This window comes from Sinocyclocheilus rhinocerous, unplaced genomic scaffold (genome assembly GCF_001515625.1).
Source record: "Sinocyclocheilus rhinocerous isolate Xijiao unplaced genomic scaffold, SAMN03320098_v1.1 scaffold626, whole genome shotgun sequence".
In the NCBI taxonomy this organism is placed as follows: domain Eukaryota; kingdom Metazoa; phylum Chordata; class Actinopteri; order Cypriniformes; family Cyprinidae; genus Sinocyclocheilus; species Sinocyclocheilus rhinocerous.
Genome location: NW_015647437.1, coordinates 115,175 through 123,807, shown reverse-complemented (window position 1 = coordinate 123,807; position 8,633 = coordinate 115,175). Strand labels below are relative to the sequence as shown.

Below are 8,633 nucleotides of genomic sequence, written 5' to 3'. Positions count from 1 at the left end.
CAGTGTCTTGAACAGTGATTTCTGCTGAAACTAACGTCTTCAGAAGGTCTTGAGCAATGAACTCTTTACAGCTGCACATCTGAAGAAAACAGGCCCAGTCTTGCTCAGATATATGGCATCTCAAACACACAAATTTCACATTTTTCCCAAAACTCACCTCCCCGCTTTCAATATGCACATTCGGTATGTATATCACGTTTATGTTCTTTAAAAGATGCAGAAAATAATGATTATTTATAGTGTAAATGTAAAAATAAGATGTCATGAATGTTTATAAAGCATTGTACTTACAAATGTGAGGAGATGTGCATAATCCATGAGGTCTCGAAGATGATAAAGTGCCTCACGTATAGCGTCATCCCCCCCCCTCACCCATGTGCTGCAATGCTAAAGAAAAACAGCACATCTTTAATGATTTTTTAAGAAGTCATTTTAAAAACATATTAACACATTAAAACATAACAAAACAGAAAACAGCTATTTTAAATTGCAATAATATTTCACACTATTACTGTTTTTATTGCATTTTTGAGCATGAGCTTGATGAGCATAAGAGACTTAATGTTTTGAAATGTTATATGAACATTATTATATGTTATATTATGTTATATGAACTCTTGTGCTCACCAAGACTGCATTTATGTGATTCAAAATACAGTAACAACTGTAATATTGTGAAATATTATTACAATTTAAAATGACTTTTCTAATGGCTGTTGAAAATAAATGTAAAATATATAATAACTCAGTCATTCTTGAGAAGTGGGACAAAACAGGGTGCAAAATTGAAAAAATAAAACCTTGTACTCAGACAAATGAAACTACATTTATGTATCTTATATCTACTGAGCTATGCTTTGATACAACCTCCCAACTTTTCTCTTTTTTAACAAAATGTGCTTTTTTTTACCTTGGACTGTGTAATATAATTTCAACTTTATCTTTAACAGCATTCAAGATGTTTTTAACATTTCAAAACACATTCTCGTGTTAGCAGACAGATTACACTTTCACATGTGACCAACAATTCCACAACAAATATAAAATATCATAATGAAATATTATCAAAATATTCAACTGACGGAGGTGACAGAACTGACGGAGTTGACACATCTGACGGAGGTGACGAAAACCTGAATTTGTAGTCATTTTAACTATCAAATACATTGAATCAGTCAATTACTGTATTAAAACAAACAGCGAGTATGTTATTGTTTATAAAGCCTTTATTCAAGAGTCACATTGAAGTATTTTGATATATCATTGGAACACAAAATCTTATGGTGGTGACATATGACGGTGTTGACAAATTTGGCATTTCTTTCACAAAACCAATGGAGTTCATGTAGTAGCCATTTTATTTTTTTCTGTTGATGCTAGATGCTAATGGAACCTGCTTCAGAAGAATAAAATTATCTAAATATTATCTAAATATTTCAAATAATTTCCTCAGAAATTGGAAGATGGTGTTGACATATCATGGCTGTGACAAAGGAAATATTAACATTAGGATTTAAAATATTCTAAAACTATAAAACTTAGCAGAGCCTGTTGACACTGTTGTACTCTGCAGAGGTGAACTGTGGCAAGGGGGTCCTTTAGAGTGACAGCTGCCCCTGATATTCCCTGATTTTATTACATTTTATTGAATGTCTGACGGTGTTGACAAAAAGTGGGGACGCAACTTTAAAATCTTATGAAACATGCATGTGTCATTAAAAAACAACCTTGCTTTGATAGGAGATATTATTAAGTGTTGCTTTTGATAAAACAAGCTCTTTTTCATCATTAAAAATTTTTTTTAAATTGATTTTATTGCATATGAATGATTGAACCCTTCTCTGTGGACACACTGTTTTAGATGTAGTGAGAGGACATTAAGAAACACAGATTTGGTATAATAATGAGAAAATTAAATTGAAGGTGATAATTGTGTTAAATACATTCTATTATTAATCCCTCATGACATTTAAAATTGAAAATATTTTTATTTTTAAACCTAATAGCAGTTACCCTTGCTGGACCTGTTTTGTCCATGTCTCAAGAATGACTGCGCTGTAGCACGATACAACGACATTTCTTCAAAAGCAGATCGTGGAGACATTCAAAAATCGTCATATCGCACACCCCTAACTACCAAGTATAATCAATCTCACACACACAAACAAGCACAACGAAATCACTTCACACTATTAAGCGGCTGTGTTATGAACATGCAAAACTGTATCGCACGCGTGCTACAGTGGTAAATTTATACATATATGTCGCACTGTAGAGCCCATGTCTGCATTTGTGATCGGAGAAAAGACAAACAACAAGCGCTACTTTACACTGCTCAAAACTTGTGTTTGAATCATCAGTGGGAAATTCTTTAAATATGAAAAAACGTACTTACAGACTGTATTAACAAGATGACCCGTTGAATTCATTTTGGGAGCGATGACTGATTGAATGTATTTTTAGTCCAGTGCCTGCATATAAGATTAGTATTGACCAAGTTCAGAGGCTGTCATATGTGGATCAACAGTTTCAATATGAAAAATAACTTTTAAATTGATTCAATGGATGTATTGCATTTTGGGGAAAAAATTAAATTTTATAATAAATATTTGAAAATCAAAATCTGGATTTGAATTTTTTATGTTATTATAACCTAAAGATGCTATGTGAAAGTTTGAAACAGAAAATAGTGGTTTTCATCTAGCCACTTTCTTGGTAAAGAAAACACATTTTTACTCAAATTAATCAAAATGGATTTATAGCGTTTTGGAACCAAACTCTTCATATATTGTCTTAGCTGGGGGGGCTTGAAAATGACATCTTCTTAGTCTGACACTTCAAAATAACACATCCAGGTTGGAGGATACATTAACTAAGATTAGACTATTGAAACATGCAGTTAAATAAAGTCAAATTAAAATATCTCTGCACTACAAGGTTACATTAATGAGCTCATAAAGCATGACAGAAAATTCCCCATTAGAGTTGGATATGTTACTGCTTATAATAGTACTGCTGCCTTGTTTCATTACTTTAGATGCAGCAGGTGACAAGTACATTAGTGTTCCACATTCTACAAAACATTTTAACCATTCACACCTTCACAAAATAATGTGTAAAGACAATGAGAGCACAGATTCTTAAAAAACACAATAATATGTTAGTGGTAAGAATCCCCAAAATCTCTGTCAACAGCTTGTTGGGCACAACAGCATACAACTTCACACGACCACAGAAAGAGATGCTGAAAGAATTCAGAAAAACAACCACGTGAACAGCACAGCACTTTATGAAATCTGCCCTCTTTTATCATACCCACGTGGCCACAGTAGAGACAAATCTCTTCCGCCCTCCCGTCACATCTCAGACAGATATTCACTCTGAATCAGAGCAGCCACACATGAAGCGGTGATAAGATGCTTCTCGAGGATTTAGCTAAACTCTGAGCCCTGTGTCAATGCAGGAGTTCTCAGAATGTATCCACGTGTCTTCCCACATCATTACACAAGTCCAAGCCTCCTAACCCCATTTTGCTAGCACGTAAACAGAAGGCAAACATCACTCCTGACCTTTTCTTATACTTCACTGATTGCTGACCTGAAGCAAACAAGCCAATTCTTTCCATTTAAGCTCAACAACACTTCAAAGTTTCTTTGACCTCATTCTTTTTCAGATTTTTATCTCAACTGCTGCTTATATTTCTGATGAAGTTTTTCCTGGCTTAACAGATAAACTGTACAGGGGCAAAAAACACCACAACTCAGAAAAAGAGCACGCACTAATCTCACATGGATTTCTGTCAATGCCGTCCAGAGTAATCCGCGTTCACCTTATCAACCGTAGAGCCAGAGGTGCAGAAGGAGCCACGCAGGGTGGGAGCCAAACAGACAGAGTACAACAACACAAGAGTCAGCGCCGTAACTTCCCCTCCCTCCAGTTCAAATTTGGGGGCTGGATTTGGTGGGAGCCGAGCGTGCCTCAGTGAGCATGCTCTGAAACGAAAGGCACACTTTTATACGCACATGACAAGTGATTTCCAGCCCCTGGGTCCCTCCTCCCCTCCACATCCTCCCTCCCTTCTGCCTCCGAGCTGAACAGAACCCAGGAATGCAGCTCAGACCAAAGTCCGGCCTCCATCAGAAGGAGAGGAGGGAAAGAGCCTCCCCCCACCCGATCAATAACACGTCCAGCTGCCCGAGGCAAGCGCTGAAGTTTGCCGGCCGCTTGCTTTTCTTTATTGGAGGCGGGTGGCTAAATGGCAAGAGGTCTGTACCACAAATGGGAGGCTCCCGGTTTCCACTGAAACCACTGCTGGGAGAACGGCACCTAACTAACTCCCTGACCCTTCATGTGCCCCGGGGCATCACAAAATGACTGGCTTTCCCAACAAAGTGGTTTTTCTGCAAAGAATAGGAATGTGTGAGGTAAAAAGACACCTGAGCAAAAGTGTTCAACTGATTAAGTAAGATGTGAAATACCTACTTGTGTTACTGCTCTTCTCAAGTTCTCACAAAACACAGGTGACACACCCCCCTTAGTGAATTCCTTGACCTCTACTGAAACTCAAACAAGTCTTAAATTATTTCTTTATACACTACTATTCAAACATTTCAGGGTCAGTAAGATTTGGTTTGAAAAAAAGTCGCTCATGCTCACCAAGGCTGCATTTATTTGTTTAAAAATACAATAAAAACAGTAATACTGTGAAATATTATTACAGTCTAAAATAACTATTTTCTTTTTGAATATATTTTAATATGTAATATTCCTGTGACGTGTTTTTTTCCTGTGATGCAAAGCTGAATTTTCAGCATCATTACTCCAGTCTTCAGTGTCACATGGTCTTTCGGAAATTATTATAATATGCTGAATTGCTGCTCAGGAAACATTTCTTATTATCAATGTTGAAAACAGTTGAGCTGGTTAATTTGTTAACTGTGATACATTACTTAAAAATATTATTTGATGAATAGAAAGTTCAGGATTTATTTACAGAATTTATTTGAAATAGAAATCTTTTGTAGCATTATGCATGGATTTACTCTCAGTTTTGATCAATTTAATGTGTCCTTTCTAAATAGTGTTCTTTTTAACCCTTACTGACCACAAACTTTTGAACGGCAGTATATGTTCATACTTTAACTATTTAACTACTAATTTACCTATTATATTACTTAATAATCTAGAATACTTTATTCTGCAATTTTTCTATAATAATCATTAAACTGCCACTATATTTGACTCATTATAGTAGCACAATTTGATACATTGTGCTACTATAATTTCACGTCTGCCTTTCAGTCTGAATTCTCTCTTTCTCTCTCTTTTTTACTTGATAAAGTAATTTCAACTCCAGTCAATATTTCAGGTCCCTGTATTTATTTATTTGTTAAGTAGCCATGTAATAAATTATATGTCATTAACAAAAATAATTGTACAGTATCCCTTACATAACCATGCATCTGAAAAGGACTGACATTTATTATGTTTACTATTATGCTATGTTAAAATATGCTAACAATGTTAAGTTATAATACAAACACAAACCACCACAAACAAAACTACAACACGAAATTCACAGAACTCTAAGAGAAAAGTAAGCAAACTGAGCAATTCAAATGGTCAAAAAATAAATTATGAATAATTAACATATTTAAAATGTAAAAATAGTATAACGCCGATTTACAGTATGAAGGTGAAGACACACCTCCCGTGGTGTTTTTCAATGTGTGCATGTCTGTTTTCACTCTTCTATCTGTGTGCGGCTGTCTGGATAACCTTGTCTCAGTGTACATGCTGCTGTATTTGCCATTTCACTGATCAACCGGATGAGACTTTTTTGCTTGCCGAGTGTAGCAAAACAAACCACTGCTGTAGTCACACATAAATGCATACTTATCACAGACCACTCTATCTATCTATCACAGACAAAAACATGCACAACCCATGGAATCACACTGCTCATATTCTCCAGCCTGCTCTCACAAACACACACTGAACTGATAAGCCTGAAGAGCAAACAGACTCATTCTAGAAAACGTGATTTAGCTGGAACAAGCTTCTATTCAGAGAAAATTACTAAATAAATCAAGTTGTTTTTTATTAATCAAAACAAAACTACAGGTTGATTATTTATCTTTTAAAATCTAAAATCTTTTTTAAATTAATTATGAGATTTTCCACATTAGGTATTAGATTTTATGCTATCCATTTCAGAAAAGGGAGTTTATCTGTGCATGGTGTTTCTGCAATTCTCTGGCGGTTCTCTCTCCTGCCCTAATTTCTCAGAGAATCTGTCTGCATTCAAACCAGGTTGTACAATGAGGACATTAGTCCTTTGAGACATTCTCTAAGCCTCCGTCTAGCTCTCTCCTCTTTCACACACTTTTTCCTGTCTTTCCCTGATTGCCACCCTACAATGAGAACCCTACCTCGTTCTCTTCATTCCTCTTCCCTCTTAATACCTGTCCATCATACCATGTCCCTGTAGGCACCAAACAAATACCAAGTTAATGTTTTACCTCAAATAGTTTCTATTCATTTTCTAAAACGCTGGAGCATCATTATCTAGAACATGGGGTTTTCAGAATGGGGTCCAGGGACCCCCAGGTGGCAAAAACAGTTCTGTGGGGGGGGAATTAAAGTGTAAGACTTTCAATGTTCATATTTTCAAGTAAAGTTTATGCTGGTATTTTATCTTTTTAGGGAGTTTCTCCATAAAAACCCTTTATCTTGCTCACTGGGATTTGTATTTCAAAATTTTCTTTAAAGCTGCTTTGGATTTATTGTAAAATGTGCTATACAAATAAATCTGAATTGAATTAGAAACAGTAAAGATAATATTTTAATTATTTCTTTTAACCTTAGTACAATGACAACATAAATGCCAATTATTTAATATTTAAACATCACATTGTCTTTATAATATCATATTTGCTATTTTTCACACACTGTAAAAGTGAGTCTTAAAATATACAGCAACCTTAGGTAGAATCTAAAAGGGCATCCTAAATGGTTTATTCGGTTGAATACAAGTTCATTACAAATTTTCATTAATTAGGTAATATTATTGAAACAATTTCAAAAGATGTTTACACAAAACCTCCAATGTTTTCCATAAACAAATTGCCCAATTAGTTTGGCGGGTGTCAGAGTGACTACAAAGGAGAGAATTAAATAGGGGAGGACTGCTCCAGATGATTGCAGATCGGTCCATAAGGTCAAAGGTTATGGGGAAAGAAAAGGAGGTAAAAAGAGCACTCGCGCTGAGGTGAAGGTGGTTGTCTGACTGGGTAAGAACAAAACGGTGCAGGGAGGTGCAGAAGTGGGGGAGGAAGATTGGCATTACGGTGACCACAATAAAAGGTTTAAGCCTGTGACCCTTCAAAGCCAAAATAATGCCAATTAGGCTTTAAGAGACCCTAGCGTGGATTAGCCCTGGTCCTATTTGTCAGCTTTAATCACCACTTAAATCACACCACAGACAAACTGCTCACATTGTCCGTACATAAAAACTACATCAAGAACAAGGGCGGTACATTTACTGCCTTTCTTGGGTCACGCCTTGCCATAACACAGCAGCATTGACCGGCGAACCACTGCACTGACCCTATGACTTTACGAAGTGAAAGCAAATAAGAATGTGGCTTAACTGCGATGCAAAGGCAGCTGCTGCCTGTCCCATTGATGCTGAATAGCATGTGGTTATCTGTGTTTCATCTGCAAATAAAAAAGAAAGGACACATTTAAAACAGCTAAATCTCAACAAACAATGAGTGGACTTTTAATTTGTCATGGTAAGTAAATCGGACCCTGATCTCTCCCAGTTGTGTGCATTAATAAAGCTACTAACCTGATGAGCCTGGAACAAAGATCTGTGCAAACAGCAGCAGCTACGGTGCAGGTCATTTGTTCTACGAGCAAACAAATTATATTTATCACACTTTAAGTATTTGCATATTCTTTCTTCCACAAAAATATAATGAAACTAATGATGCTCATTTAAAAGAATTAGAGACAGCAGGTGGCAGTATTTGATCACGTTGCTACGAAAACTTGAGATATTTTTTGCATATAAAAAAAAAAAAAACTTAGTTATTTTTAAAAATATTTATTATAGTAAGTTATCTGTGTAAACCATAGACTGTAAATGGCAAATGAATTACACATTTTCATTACCTCTTTTTTTCTTAATAGACTAGAAACACCTGCACAACCTAGTCTAAAAACTGGCCTTGAACTAAATGAGCTTTACAGCAAGCAAAAAAGTAGAAAATTCACAGGTCTTACACTGATCTTGCATGAAGCAGTGGAGTAGCTACGGTACATGCATTGCACAGTATAAAGCTTTATTGCCTCCTACTGGAAATAAATGGAAGTTCCTGAGTACCTTCCTGATTAGCACTGTAGTATGCTCCAATTTGCAGCTCTTTTCATTCCCTATGACATTTAGATGTGTTGAAAATGTTTTTGGATATCTGAAATTAAAGCAAACACTGTTCAAAGCCTATATAATAGATGTGTGAATGAAACAGAAATACATTTTCCTTTTCTTGTCTTTAAAATTCAAGTTAATGTACTACTCCTTAACAAAAATGTTAAACAAAATCCATAAAAAATTTATATATATATAT

At 35.6% G+C, this 8,633-nt stretch overlaps 2 long non-coding RNA genes across 5 annotated transcripts in view; both read right to left on the bottom strand.

Annotated features, from left to right (window-relative positions):
- Nucleotide 1: 1 nt before the first annotated feature.
- On the bottom strand, nucleotides 2–367 carry LOC107709120 (uncharacterized). The gene is made up of 3 exons (XR_001636444.1): nucleotides 292–367; nucleotides 158–205; nucleotides 2–79 (listed from the first exon to the last, which is right to left on the bottom strand). It is a non-coding gene; the product is annotated as an uncharacterized LOC107709120 (long non-coding RNA).
- A 6,064-nt stretch (nucleotides 368–6,431) lies between these two features.
- LOC107709121 (uncharacterized) overlaps nucleotides 6,432–8,633 on the bottom strand; it is a 4,077-nt gene continuing 1,875 nt past the window's right edge. The window contains exons 2-5 of one of the 4 annotated variants that reach the window (XR_001636446.1): nucleotides 8,390–8,477; nucleotides 7,853–7,913; nucleotides 7,653–7,719; nucleotides 6,432–6,484 (exon numbers count right to left, since the gene is read on the bottom strand). This is a non-coding gene — a long non-coding RNA (uncharacterized LOC107709121). Of the gene's footprint in view, nucleotides 6,485–7,134; nucleotides 7,720–7,852; nucleotides 7,914–8,289; nucleotides 8,367–8,389; nucleotides 8,478–8,633 lie in introns of those variants that run through there. The other 3 variants (XR_001636445.1, XR_001636448.1, XR_001636447.1) reach the window with 3 other exon arrangements.